The sequence below is a fragment of the Rana temporaria genome, chromosome 11 (genome assembly GCF_905171775.1).
Source record: "Rana temporaria chromosome 11, aRanTem1.1, whole genome shotgun sequence".
Lineage (NCBI taxonomy): Eukaryota > Metazoa > Chordata > Amphibia > Anura > Ranidae > Rana > Rana temporaria.
Genome location: NC_053499.1, coordinates 138,553,144 through 138,568,739, shown reverse-complemented (window position 1 = coordinate 138,568,739; position 15,596 = coordinate 138,553,144).

Below are 15,596 nucleotides of genomic sequence, written 5' to 3'. Positions count from 1 at the left end.
CGAGTTCTAAAGTTTTGGACCGAAGGATAACTGACCGATGGGGCCCACACACGGTCGGTTTGGACCGATGAAACAGAACTTCAGTCCGTTTTGATCGTTTTTGTCCGATCGTGTGTACAGGCCCTGAGTCTACCATTTCTGGTAAGCGTGCCAACGTTATCATTTGGTGTTTGGATTGCACATTTCAAAGATCAAGTCTTTATTCACCTTGAACACACACGGGTGATCCTTTCTTCCTATATGAAACTCAATCCTTATGACGGACTGTGATTTGGTGTTCATTCATAAACTTTGAGTAATTCCCATTTATTTTAGCGCACATATTTTTTATATTTATTGGTATACATTTTTTCTGATAGATAGATAGATAGATAGATAGATAGATAGATAGATAGATAGAAATATCTATATATATATATATATATATATATATATATATATATATATATATATATATGTGTGTTTTTCAGGATTTTCACCATTATGAGCACCACGTTATTATTTACACATTTACCTGCTTGCCTGGAATTTAGTTTAAAGTTCTCAACACATAAATGCAAAAGAAGCCTTTTACTGTAGTCTAATGATCCAAAGCCTATTATTGTTTTTATCTACAATCTCGCGTACAAGTAGATTCAATTAAAACATGTCAACTAACAATAATAATACTAACAAAATTGAAAAAAAAAATCCACTTTAAAAAACGATCCACTTAGAAATGCAACATTATCTTGAATACACAAAAATACTGTTAATTATAAAAATGTATGTAATTCAGTTTTATTTTCTATATGAATCATTAATATTATTTACAATATAAATGATATCTAACAATTATTTAACAAGTTTCTATTTCTGCCCTTCTCTGTTTCTGGAAAAGTTTTCTGAAATCAATATGCTGTTTGTCAATCAATGAATCGTGACAAATCCAGACTCAATGTTCTCTTTTGTTATTACCACGTTATTGTTCATTAACCAGTGTTATTGTCATCTGAAGTGCTTTTTTTATATTTCAAAAGTTTTTTTCAAGCCTGAATGATTTTTGCTAGCTCAAGTCATTTAACTTACGCTTTCAATTCATGGATTTATATTTGATTATAATTCAATATATGGCTGATAAATTCAGCTGAACTAGATTAAATATTTATTTCTCCACCCTAATAAAAAGGTCTTATGCTGATCCTCTGTCCTTCTCTGAATTGTTTTTGAACACAGTAATATTTTTTTTTTCTTGGATGAGATATTCAGTAAAGGGTATTAAGAGGTCACACAGAGCGACCATCATTAATTTTGTTATGTATGCAGTAGAACCTATGCATAAATCACAAATAGTGACTTATAAATGCATATAGATACATCACAAGCTGACAAATAAAAAGTCCTGAGGTTGGTTAGCAATGGGGTTAAGAGAAGAACATTGATTGCAGGAAATGAAAGAAAAATAAAATAGTAAAATTAATACATTTAAAGTCATAACATTTTTAAATTTTCTATTATATATATTTGTTTGTGAAATTAGTACTAGTATTAATTTCTCTATATAGTTTGTTATAGAAACAGATTTAGGTTGTGCTCCTTGCTTAAAGTCTGTCTCTAGCATTAACCTTAAGTACCTTCAATGGACAGCATCCCCTAAAGAAGCCAGAATATGGGCAAAACATGTTGGGAATTCCATTCAAAAGTGCTGTATCCATAAAACTGTGTCTTACGTACTTGACATAATTATTTTTAAACAATTTTTTACTCTGTCTTTAAATAAAACATTTTACATTATCGCTTGAGATCACTGTACCTTATTTTGCACTGTACCATTTTATTCAATTAAGGGATCTGGTGCTAATAATAGTGGTTTGCCCGTGGTTATAAAATCCATTTCCAAGCATTATGGTTCTCAACCCCTGTCCTCAGGACTCACTAACAGGCTAAGTTTCCAACATAACTAAAATACATCACAGGTGATATAATTTGCTGCACAGTGATTGCCGTATTCTAGTCTGCATCTCCCCAAGGTAATACTTAAAACCTGGCCTCTTAGTGGGTCCTGAGAACAGGAGTTGAGAACCACTGCCTTAAATGAAAACTGCATATTTTTTTATATAATATTTTATTAAAAGAAAAATTAAATATAATAACAAATTGTATTCAAGTACTGTATATGTATATGAACAAGCCTATTATTGAGTATTCAACAGGGGTGGTAGGGAAGCACATATGAGTATAATATAAGCAATTATGGATTATGCAACAAGTGTGAAAACGAAAGCTCAAAAATGTATTTTACACAGTCTTAGAACTTAGTATTAACATGCTATATTTGTTGTCTTAGGCCCCGTACACACGACCGAACATGTCTGCTGAAACTGGTCCGCGGACCAGTTTCAGCAGAAACTGGTCCGCGGAAGAAGTCATCTGTGTGACGAAACGGCGTAGGGAGGAGCGACGTGCTGACGTCATCACGATCCACGCTGTCTACCCGGAAGGACGAGCAGACAGCAGAGCCGGCCGGCTATTAATATTGATCGCACTTTTTAACCGACATACATGTGAGTGTATTACCTTTTTACATTAAACATTTTTAAACCATATCACACTATGTCAGTGTTTTTCTCCTCTGGGTTACATCTATGGAGAATGTTGGTCTGACATAGAAGATTGGTGAAACAGGAGAGAGAGTGGCAGCTTATCCAGGACCCTTACTGACCTATATGTATACATGCCTGATTTATTTCTTGCTCTGGTAAGCAGTTGGCACATAAGTGGTGGAGGAATTTGTCATCTGAGTCACAAGATTTTGCCTGGATATTTAGTCTCACCCATTCGGAGAACTTTCTGTCACTTCCTGCAATCTTCTGAGATACATCTTATATGGACTTTTGCACAACCTCTTTTTTAGTTTTAATTTTGTGTGCCCATAACATAATTGAAGATTTATGTTGATTTAATTTGCAGCGCAGCTTTTCCTTTTAAAAAAACAATAGCTCAGCGTAAAGTGCAAGAGAATACACTCTGTATAGTGTAAAGATCACTAAAATACTAAAATTACAGTATATTGCACTTACAGATGATAAAAAGTAATTGTCCATTAGAAAAAAAATCCAGCTGGCAAAACAAAGAAACAAATGACTCCTGGTTTAGTGATGACATCAGCATGTAGCTCCTCCCTATGCGTTTCACCGTATGTAACGTCTTCCGGGGAAGATTTTAAATGCTTACTTGTAGTGGGTCTTTTCATAATTTTTTTTTACTGGCTTGCAGTTTTCCTTTAACCTTGCTAGAAAATGTGACCATCCGGGAAAAGTCAATAGCATAGAAAAGTCTCCTCTCAACCTGCATATCATAGCCTTCTGCTCACTCAGGGAGTGTCTTAAAACTGTCTGTGCTAGCTGCTACTTGCTTAGCTCCTCTCCCCTTGCCTTAAGTTTCCTGCATAACCTTTTATGTATCTATCAGGGAGAAGTGAAAAAGAATATTATAGGTAAATGGTCTGATGCTGCCGAGCTGTTGACATTGTATTCAAGGTGACAGCACCCAGCAGTAGCCTCAGGCCTTTGGGATGTCTACACAAAGGAGGCTTTCACAGATAAATATCATTCTTAAAATATGCTAAATGCACAAACAATCTTATGGGGAGATTTTTGTCACCAGGGTCTCTTTAAGGCTAGATACGTCTATTTCAGCAGTTACTAAGCTAATCATATAACTTGAAAAGATGACTACTAGAGGCAAAACATACAAATTTGCTTGTGAAATACAATCAACAAGATGAGAAATAGCATGCTTGCAAAATGTGTTACTCTTAGGTAAATATGGCAATAACTCATACTTAACCCACGATTGTTTCCCTTTAGTTGCAAATAAATAACAAATGCAAACATATTAAAAAGCTATCCATACATATTTCTATACATTTTTTTTAGCAACGAAACACATTTATTAAATGTGTTTCGTTGCTAAAAAAAATGTATAGAAATATGTATGGATAGCTAATGCAAAAAAACTATGGTGTTGCTGTGACCCCTTACTTAGACACTAAGGATAGGTACCAAAATGAGGGTGATAGTCTATGAAAACAGTCACTAATGATGATAGTGGCAGTTCCCTGGATAAGGTCCTGAGTCAACCTAATGCACAGATAAGAACACACAAGAGAGGGCACCTTCATCTGAGTGTAAACCATTGATAGGCATAAATAAAATAAATGCACCACAGTGCATTGAGAAGGAATATGCATATCATTGGTAGGAGAGTGTCATCTGGAGTGCAGCAGAGATCGGCAGGCAAGTGGCTGGAAAATGTCAGCTTTCAGCTGGAAAGCTACTGGATGGATGAAGGGGAGAACTGCTGTAGTGCAGGAAGCAGGAACACAATCAGTTTGGCTCGCAAAGTGGCTTTTGGATCTCCTCTGCCCGCTCGGCAACAGTTGGTTCTACTCAGGTATGATGTCACACCATAAAGGGAGGTGTGGTTAAGAGTTTTAGGGTCTGGCCCTTTTTTCAAACCAGTAGGAAAGCTTCATCCATCCAGCAGCTTCCCAGCTAAACTCTGCATTTGCCAGCCATTTTCCAGTCAATCTCTGCTGTTCTTCAGCTGTCAAATCTCCTACTGATGATATGCAGATTTCTTTTCAATATTCTGCAAGTGCATTTAGTTTATTTATGCCTATCAACAGTTTACACTCAGATGGAGGCACCCGCGTTTTCTCATTGACCAAATATGGCCATGTGGTCATGTTAGGCCAATGATGAACAAATGTCCCTTGACTTTATAATCAATTTAGTAGTAAAGAAGAAAATGGGACAATTTAAATACAATTTTAGATCAGCTTTTTTTTGCATTTTTTTCTTTCAGTCAATATTTTAGTTAAAGTGGAGTTCCACTAAAAAATTGAACTTCGACTTTAAGTGAAGGCATGTGATTTTTTTTAGGGGGGGATACTCTCTTTTTAGAGGCACACAGCTCCCACTTCCTCCCAGGGCTCTGCGGCACCGGAAGTAAGTTCACCTCTCCCCACTCCCTCCGTGCAATCTTCTGGGACATGTCTCAGGTGCCAGAACATTGCCCCGGCCAGTCACAGCGCGGCTCGCGCATGCGTAGTGCGTGCCCAGCTGTGAAGCCACAGTCAGGCGCCCATAGTCAGAGTACCGGCACCGCGGAGAGGAGTGGGGCTTTGTACGCCTGCATTGCTGGACCATGGGATTATTAAAAGTCAGCAATTACACTTTTTGTAGCTGCTGACTTTTTTATGGGTGGAACTCCACTTTAACATCCTTATACATGAGTTATGAAGCATTTACTACAAAATAAAGTGGCTAAAAAATGCATATGCTTACTTACTTATAAGATCCAGTTAATTTCAGCGCACCTCGAAGTTATTATCTATCTGAACGCCACAATTTATTGTGATATTGCTTATTTTATTATACTGCACATGACTTCAGCTATTTGTAGCTTGTATGAACGAGGCTTTAGAGCAGTGGTTCTCAACCTGGGAGTCGGGACCCCCTCGGGGGTTGAATGACGATTTTCCAGGGGTCACTGAATCCTGGGCTGTTCCTGAAGCACGCACCACTCTCCCAGCCTTTTTGCGGCCGCCCAGCTGTGCTGTTCCTGGAGCACAAGGCCACACACTCAGCCTCTTCGCAGCCACCCAATCAGGTCACAGCATGGCTGGGGGACAGAGATTAGAGGTCAGCTGACTTGTGAGGAATGTGAAGTGGGAGGGGCTGGAGGAGACCCCATCTCCTGATTTCATCATAGGTGTCCCTGCTGCGAGACGCCACAGAGCTGGAGACACAGTGAGTAACACGATCCGTTTCCCATTCCCCCCACCCCCCCCCCCAGAAAGGAGTAAGAGAAGGGGGGGATAAGAATACATGGAAGGGAGAGGAAATAAGGGGGAGGAACAAAGAAAAAGGGAGAGAAAGAAAAAGAACAAGAAAGATGGCTAGAGAGAGGGATGGGGGGGCAAGAAATTAGGTTAGAGAGCCTTAAAAAGGAAAGAAAAGAGAACAAAGAGAGAGTAGTACATCCTAAAATGTACCATAAGGGGTTTTAATACTGTACATGTGGAAGGGACTCAGGGCGCGCTAAAAGTATGTGGGTTAGGGGCACAAATTATTTGCCTTGTGTGCTGACAACCCACGCTACGAAAATGTTACTGATTGGGGGTCCCCACAACTTGGGAAATTTTATTAAGGGGTCACGCCACTAGAAAGGTTGAGAACCACTGCTTTAGAGACAACCAGAAAACTAGTATTTCCAGATTGAAAAACAATGGGCCAGATTCACAGAGGAGATACGACGGCGTATCTCCTGATACACCGTCGTATCTCCTGTCGTATCTATGCGGCTGAATCATAGAATCAGTTCCGCATAGATAGCCCTAAGATCCGACAGGTGTAATTTACTTACACCGTCGGATCTTAGGATGCAATACCTTGGCCGCCGCTGGGGGGATTTCGCGTCGTATTCCAGCGTCGGGTATGCAAATAAACAGTTACGGTGATCCACAAAGTTTTTTCCCCGTCGTTACGTCGTCGCTAGTATTTTTTTCCCGTCGCAATTTTACACCTGCTTTAACATGGCTTAACTTTAGTCGAGCCAAGTTAAAGTATGGCCGCCGTTCCCGGGTCGAATTTCAATTTTTTTTTGTTTTGGCGTAAGACGTCTGGGAATACGAATGGACGCTACGCAGGTCGCCGTTCAAAAAAATGACGTCACTATGCGCAGTACGTCCGGCGCGGGAGCGCGCCTAATTTAAATGGTGCCCGCCCCATTTGAATTGGGCGGGCTTGCGCCGGACGTGTTTACGATACACCGCCGCAAGTTTCCAGGTAAGTGCTTTGTGGATCGGGCACTTACACTGAAAAATTGTGGCGGTGTAGCGTAAACGGGTTACGTTGCGCCGCCGCAAATGTACGAGAATCTGGCCCAATATTGGCAGCCCTCATTTTACTGGTTTGCTTAAAAAAGTTTTCTTTCTTTCTTTTTTCTTTTTTAACACAAAAGCAATAAGGAAAACAAATATATTCCTATAATTGCCTTCATTGACAAAACAGCTGACTTTAAATCCAAGTACCAAGTTCTATAGTTCAGCTTTGTCTAATTGCACTTTTCTCTTCCCCTTTTGGAAGGATAACTGTTTAATAAAAGAAGAGCTTTCTAATTAGTATGCTTTTAAAAGACACTCACAGCTCGTCAACACAATTTACCATAATCTGCAGATCGCTGTGTGCAGTTGCTAAAGCGACTTCTAATTGAAACAACTTTTTTGGGCCAGAACCAAACCGGTGTTTCAAAAGCGACGCTGTGTGTACATGCTGCAAAGAGAATGCATTTGTTTATTTTATCGCTCTTCGAAAAGGTTACCAACATCTGGCAAGGTAGAAATGGTAGCCCACCAGGGAGTTGGAATGAGTACAGTCTGTCATTCTGATGTATCTGTCATCTTAAAACCCTTTCAGGAGAGGTAAGCTTGACACGGCCATGTCAGTCCTGCCGCCTAATTCTGCGGCTTTAAATAAGGCCTGAGGCAGTCACATGTGACCAGTCACTAAGGGTTTTAGTGGCATTCCTACAGTGCAGCTTGTCTTCAGTCCAACAGCTGTTGTTTAGTGATAGATCAGTGAAGCAAAAAATGATGCCGGTATAAAAAATAGATCTTGAGCCACAGTACTCAGTCTTATGGCTTTGTTCTACATTAGCAGCAAACCTCTGGGATTCATTTACTTGTAATCATCTCTCACTAAGGGGGCAGAACGTCTTTCATATAGCGATGGCGGAGTCACCTTTGAAACAATTGCAAATGAGAAGAAATTATTTTCCAATCTACTCTCTCAGGATTATATTTGATAAACTGGCGCACTTCAGGAGCCTGCTTGGAATGTAAAACGCTCCTGCAAATATAGATTTTGTTAAGAATTTGTTTGCCCCCCTGTTGTGTTTAATTGTTGTTACGGCACACTCTTCTTGTCGGTTATGAATATCTGATGCATTACAGAAATAATTTGAAACTAATTTTTGGTCTTTTTTTTTTTTTATTATAGCATTCCCAAGACGCCACAGTCGTTTATCCATAAGAACATCATGTGTTGAAATGAATCTCTGAACAGCGAGAGTCTAAAGGCAAATGACAGCACTGTGTTTGGAATAGATATTTTGTTTTGCATTTGCGAGAGCCAAGTATACAAGTGAAGGGACGTTGTTGCAATGATTTTTTTTCTGCAAAGTTGTTTCTATGCAGTTGGAAAGCTTATTTATTAACCACTTCATTACTGGGCCCCCTTCGTGTCCAGACCAATTTTCAGCTTTCAGCGCTGACGCATTTTGAATGACAATTGCGCGATCATACAACACTGTACCCAAATTATATTTTTATAATTTTTTTCCCACAAAGAGAGCTTTATTTTGGTGGTATTTGATCACCTCTGCGATTTTTATTTTTTGCGACAGAAAATTTTGAAAAAAAACACAATATTTTTTACTTTTTGTTATAATAATATCCCAATTTTTTTTTTTTAAATAAAAATTTCCCTCGGTTTAGGCCGATACGTATTCTTCTATATATTTTTGTTAAAAAAAATTGCAATAAGCGTATATTGATTGGTTTGCGCAAAAGTTATAGTGCCTACAAAATAGGGGATAGATTTATGTTTTTTTTTTTTTTTACTATTAATGGCGGCGATCTGAGATTTTTTTTGTCAGGCCTGCGATATTGCGGCGGACGTATCGGACACTTTTGACATAATTTTGGGACCATTCACATTTATACAGTGATCAGTGCTATAAAAATGCACTAATTAAATGTAATATAAATGTGACTGGCAGTGAAGGGGTTAACACTATGGGGTGAGGAAGGGGTTAAATGTGTATCCTGGGTGTGTTCTAACTGTGTGGGGGGAGGGGACTGACTGGGGGAGGTGACCGATGCTGTGTCCCTATGTACAAGGGACACAGATCGGTCTCCTCTCCCCCTGACAGGACGTGGAGCTCTGTGTTTACACACAGAGCTCCACGTCCCTGCTGTCACCGTCGATCGCAAGGGTACCTGGTGGACATCACGGCCACCAGGCAAACGCATCGGCTCCCGAGCGATGCGCCGGGCACGTTGTTTCCCCGCTGCGCGCCCCCAGCGGCACGCACGGGGAATGACAACAACAGGACGTCCAAAGACGTCCACTCGGCACTTGAGAGCCGCGCTGTGGACGTCTTTCGTTCATAGCGCGGATCTCAAGTGGTTAATGTTTATTCACTTATGAATATCGGGCATGGCCAAGCTGGGAAACGGGCAAAAGTAGTAGCTTCTTTGGAAGCACTTCTCAGTTATTTTGGCTTTCCTGGTTGACCAGTCAGATGAAACTGCTCAAGGAAACTAAAGATTTTCATTATTGCTAAGTCTTGCACTGATAAAGGACAGAAGGGAGCACTAATCCAACTCCTTTGAGGGATCCCTAGAATTGTATAGCTTTAAGGGGTTGTAAAGCCTTGTGTTTTTTCACTTTAATGCGTCTGAATGCATTTTCGTCTGAATGTCAGGTATTTTTGTTATCGTTTTAACAAACGATAACGAAAGCACAGAAAACGAAAACCGAAAGATCCGACACAAACAAATGCTTTATTTTCGTTTTCGTTGCGGTCGAATGTGCCTAACCTTAACTCTATTAGTCCAATATTATTCTACATAAAGAGAAAAGATTCGACATAGGGAGAAAAGATTCGACATTATAAAGACATGAAGAGCCGACATAGAGAGAAAAGATTCAACATTATAGAGACATGAAGATGATTCGACATAGAGAGAAAAGATTTGACATAGAGAGAAAAGACTCCACACAGTAATGCGTGGCTTTCTCCCTGGTGTGGAGTGTCGTGCTCGCCCCCTCCCTTGGACTACAGGAGAGTCAGGATGCCCACTAACACACAGCTCCTTTCTCTATCTGCAATGTAGAGAGCATCCTGACTCTCCTGTAGTCCAAGGGAGGGGGCGAGCACGACACTCCACACCAGGGAGAAAGCCTTGCATCACTGTGTGGAGTTACAGACAGAAGAACAGGAAGTGAGGATTTCTCAGAAGAAATAAAGACTTTTAAAAGCAAAATGGAAGGATGAGGTAAGTGAAGGAGGACTGCACTAAGGTAAAGGAAGCTATTTAGGAAAAAAAATTGTACCTTTACAATCTTTACAACCTTTAAGTATTGCAAAAAAGCAATGACACATCTAACAAACAATATTTAGAAACAAAGTTTATAAGTCATTAAAACATATTAGCATGGTTATTTACACCATTGAGTGTAATAATAGAATACTATACATTCACTTTCAGAAGAAAGATTTGTTTACTTGCAGTGATATACAGGATGTTGCTCAGACCTCTGTATTACAGAAGGATATTTCCTGTCTTTTAAATAGAACAGCATTTTCAGGTTTAAATTTAGAAACTAAAAATGATTCTGCCGTTATCTCATCTTAAGATCCATGATGACATTCCTTATACAAAGTCAATAGCAAAAGATCAATGAGACAAGAACCTAGGCAAGGGGGATATATATATGTCAAGCGTGGAGTATATTTGTCAATCCTTCTGATGTTTCTACTGAAAAGCCCAGAGCACTTTTCAATCTGTCTCTACATATATGCTAAGAATGGGCAGTATATTAAAAGTCAGGAGCTCTAATTGATTGAGCTCTAGAGTAACAGTCAGACAACAAGTGTCTACATTTTTTACTTTGATTTAGTAGAGCACAGCGTTTAAGGGTTTAAGTTTCCAGTCTTTCCTTTGAATACTCATACTTCTCTTAACATCCTCTTAGAAAAGTTAACTTGCCAATTCTGAACTTCCAGAAAGGGGTTGCAAGAGTTAGAAGGTGAAGATGGCAGCAGCTTAGGCCTCAATGTCCATAATTGTAATAGTGAAAGATCACAAAATGCTTCCACACCATCTACTGTAGGTAAAATTACTCTTGCAGATGGTTCAGGCTATGCTATGGGGATTCTTGTTAGTTATAAAGTCTAAATATCTATTAAAAAAGGAACCGGCCATGGAACATCAATATAACCCCCCAAAAGCACACGCACACACTTTTACTTTCTGATTCAAATAGACTGTTCGTTAACTGCTTGCCGACCAGCCACCGCAGTTATACGACGGCAGGTCGGCTCCCCTGTGCGAGAGCCCGTAGCTATACATTGGCTTTTGCGCCGGCCTCTAGGGGCGCGCCCCGACTCCGGGCTCACGCGATCGCTCGTTACAGAGCGGGGACCGGGAGCTGTGTGTGTAAACACACAGCTCCCGGTCCTGTCAGGGGGGGGGGGAATGCTGATACATTATATGAACAGAAGATCAGTCATTTCCCCTTGTGAGGCCACACCCCCTACAGTTAGAACACACCCAGGGAACATACTTAACCCCTTCCCCGCCCCCTAGTGTTAACCCCTTCACTGCCAGTGGCATTTTTATAGTAATCCAATCCTTTTTTTTAGCACTGATCGCTATAAAAATGCCAATGGTCACAAAAATGTGTCAAAAGTGTCCGAAGTGTCCGCCATAATGTTGCAGTACCGAAAAAAAATCGCTGATCTCCGCCATTACTAGTAAAAAAAAAATATTAATAAAAATGCCATAAAAATACCCCCTATTTTGTAAACGCTATAACTTTTGCGCAAACCAATCAATAAAGGCTTATTGCGATTTTTTTTATGAAAAATATGTAGAAGAATACATATCGGCCTAAACTGAGGCAGTTTTGTTTTTATTTTAATGCTGGTGTCCTGCCGAGAAAGGTCGCACGGCGCATAATGCCCGCCCTGTACTGCACAGGCGCAGAGCTTGCGCAGTAAGGAGCACAACGGAGCCGCCGAAAATCGGCGAACACGAACAGCTGTGAATCAGCTGTCCACAGCGCATGCGCAATGAGCACGACACTGTGCCTCACGCTGCCGCTCACTCCCGATGCTCGTGCAACTCTGCAAGGGGCGGGTGTATTACTGTTATGTTGTGTAATTGAGAGTGTGCGGCAGTGTGTGTCACAATGTCGTGCTCATTGCGCAGGCGTCATGTACAGCTGATTCACAGCTCCCCATCTTTAGCGATTTGCGGCAGCTTTGTTTTACGCCTGTGCAGTACAGGGCGGGCATTATCTGCTGGGGGGACCTTTTGCGGCAGAACACTGGCAATGTTTTTTTGTGTTCATTCAGCTGTCAGCTGTAAACCCCAGTGTTGAGGAAGTGGTGGCCGGCTTCTCAGTCCACTCCTTAACAACCAGCTAATATTAAAGGCGCTGGTGACCACCAGAAAAATTTGCATCTGAACCGCATCCGATCCGCTCTACAGCTGCTGTGAAAATTCACAGTGAAAATTGAAAGGAAATTTGCACAGGACATGTGTGAAACTAGTCGAAAACCACAGCCAGGAGTTCAAAGAACACATCACATTGACGGTATGTAATGTCCCTTTGTACTGATTTTTTTTTTGGCTTTAAGCATAGAAATTAATTCTTAAAATACAGGTGAAAACCCAGCATTATATCGTTACACGCTTGAACAAGTCATGCTTTATTGTACAACAAAACAACACCTGTATTATGTAAAGATCAATATTCCGCAAAGATTTTGCTAAGGGAAAGATGATGTAAACTGTGCCCTAGCTCCATCCTGCATTTTTTATTCATTATTGCTGTGTATTCCCTATAATATAATTTTGCGTTCTTACAGCCACAGATGAGTCTTCTAGTAAGTGAAAAAGGCGAAATTCTCCATGTCAAGACAACAGAACCTGAAGAGAAATTGATTATCATAATTTTTTCCTGTATATTCACAAGTTTTTTGTATGCCTACCCTTAGTGTAGCTGCACGTGATTGAACATATACATTAAAAACTGATCTAATTAAGTTAATAAGGGTATGACCTGTATACTCTGTTCTTGTCCTGAGTGTATGTTGTTTAAAATTATTTATGCTTACGGACATATTGCTCTTAAAGGGGTTGTAAAGGTACATGTTTTTGCACCTTAATGCATTCTATGCATTAAGGTGAAAAAACATCCGAGGATTAGCGCCCCCCCAGCCCCCCGTTTACTTACCTGACCCCTCAAAAGTACCGCGCCGTGAACGTGCTGGCTTCTCGGCCGGGCTTCTCGGCTCATTCATCGGTTGATTGAAAGCTACGCAGCCATTGGCTTGTGCTGCTGTCAATCACATCCAATGATGCAGCATGTCGGGGGGCAGGGTCGAGTGATACAGTGAGCGGCAATAGCCGCCGGCTGTATCACAGGAGCCCACCCGCGAGAACTAACCACCATGCTCGCTCGCTCGCATGAAGGTGGTTAGTTCTTGCGGGGAGGAGCCGAGACAGCCGCCAAGGGACCCCAGAAGACCAGGTTCGGGGCCACTCTGTGAAAAAGGAGCTGCACAGTAGAGGTAAGTATGACATGTTTGTTATTTATAAAAATTACCTTTACAACCCCTTTAAATAAAAAGGCAATTCTACCCTAATCGAAATTAGGCACTTGTGTTCCTAATCTGCAGGCACTTGTGTTCCTCCTGTCCCTTGGCGCTCTTTTTTTCACTCCCAGTGGGGCCTGGGCAGGAGATACAAGAGAGGCCGACCTCACCGCTTCAGTCTCCTCTCAGGTATGTGGCAGGAAATTTACGCAGAACCCAAAATTAGCTTTTGTCATCAGACCAGGAGGTAAGGGGAAATTTTCCAATGGGGATACCGGTTCCAGTACCAATTGTCCCAAGAGAGCATTTCCCATCATTTTTTAGGGATATACTTTTACTTCCTGTTCTGTCTCCAAGAAACAGGAAGTAAAGGAAAAATGTATTCATAGGAAAAAGGCAGTAATGCCTCGTACACACGATCAGGCTTTTGCCCAACCAAATTCACATCGGAATTCCATCGGAGGAAAAGAGAACATGTTCTCTATGTAAACTCCGTTGGAATTCCTTGGAATTTCCGATGGAAAAACTCAGATGGGCATACACACGGTTGGAATTTCCGATGGAAAAAGTCCGTCTGACTTTTATCATCGGAAATTCCGATCGTGTGTACGAGGCATAAGGAAAAAAACTTGACAGGAATGTTAAGGCTAAAAAAATGACATGCCTTGGCTAGTTGGGTCAGCAAAGGTCTTTTCAATCTGGGGTAGTCAGACCAGCTTCATATTTTCCATCTGCTATTCCTTTCTCTAAATTAGTCCTAGTTCATTTACAGTATAGTAACCGCATAAAGTTCATACTACAATATGCAATAAACTTTTTCTTATTGGCTGACGAGCTTAATTTTATTGTTCTCATAACATACACAAAATAGTTTTATAGTTTAACAGAAGAAAGCAAAGGTAAAATTAGAATTCTTTCTTGCGAACGGCTGCTACTTGGTGTAGCTCTATAATGGTACCTTCTTTCCCACTTTCTTATTAGCTCTGGATGTTTTAAATGCACTCAAGTACTCTAAAGAGGATGACTTCACTTACTTCAACAGTTAATTAGTTCAATATACATCTCTAATGCAAACACTTTGACACTGAAGCATTGTGTGGTAGGTATGCTACTGGCCAAATATCCACTCAAGGTCCTAACCTTGGTCATGATTAATTTATTTGCTCTTATCTCCTTATTGGTTTGTGTGTGAGTTTACTAAGGTCACATATTTTGTAAAATATTTCTTTATTCTCAAAACTACAAATGAGCACATAGATTCAAATGAACTAAAATATACTATTTCAAGTAATGTCTAATAATCTGCAAATCTCCAAAGCTAAGCAAATCGTATCTTCGAGTCCTCTTGTAGTGAATTTTTTATTATTATTTGGAATAAAGTAAAAAAGAGCAAAATTTCGGTCATTTTTTTTTCTGAGGGCATGGGTGAAAGGCACTGGGTTCTAAACTTCGATTGGTAGGCATGGGTGTCCGCTGAAATTTTTTCAGAGGGGGGGCGGTTTGGCAGCGGCGATACACAGTCACATTTTACCCTTTCTATATATTTATACTGTATGTCCCGGATTCACAGACATCGGCACATATTTATGCCGCCGTAGCGTATCTTCTTTACGCTACGCCGACGTAGGGCAGAGAGGCAAGCACAGGATTCACAAAGCCAGTGCTGAAAAATCTGTGCTGGGTTTCTTAGGCGTAATTCGTCGTAAGTGGAAGTGGGCGTGAGCCATGCTAATGAAGCGTGACCCCATGCAAATGATGGGTTGAGTCTCAGACAGATACATATAATGAACGACGCATGCGCCGTCCCGTGGACGCAACCCAGTGCGCATGCTCAGAATCACGTCGGAACTACTCCCTAAGATACGAAGGATCACTGCCTACGACGTTAACGTAACCTACGCCCAGCCTTATTCACGTACTACGTAAATGACATAAAATACGACAGCTGTGTTCCCTGGTCCATACCTTAGCATGAGTTGCGCCTCATATATGGGGAATAACTTTACGTCGGACGTACGACTTACGCAAACCGCGTATATTATGCGCCGGGCGCAAGTACGTTCGTGAATCGAGGTATCTCTCTCATTTGCATATGTGAATAGGAAATCAATGGGAGCGCCACCTACGTCCAGCGTAAATATGCGCCCACGATACGCCGG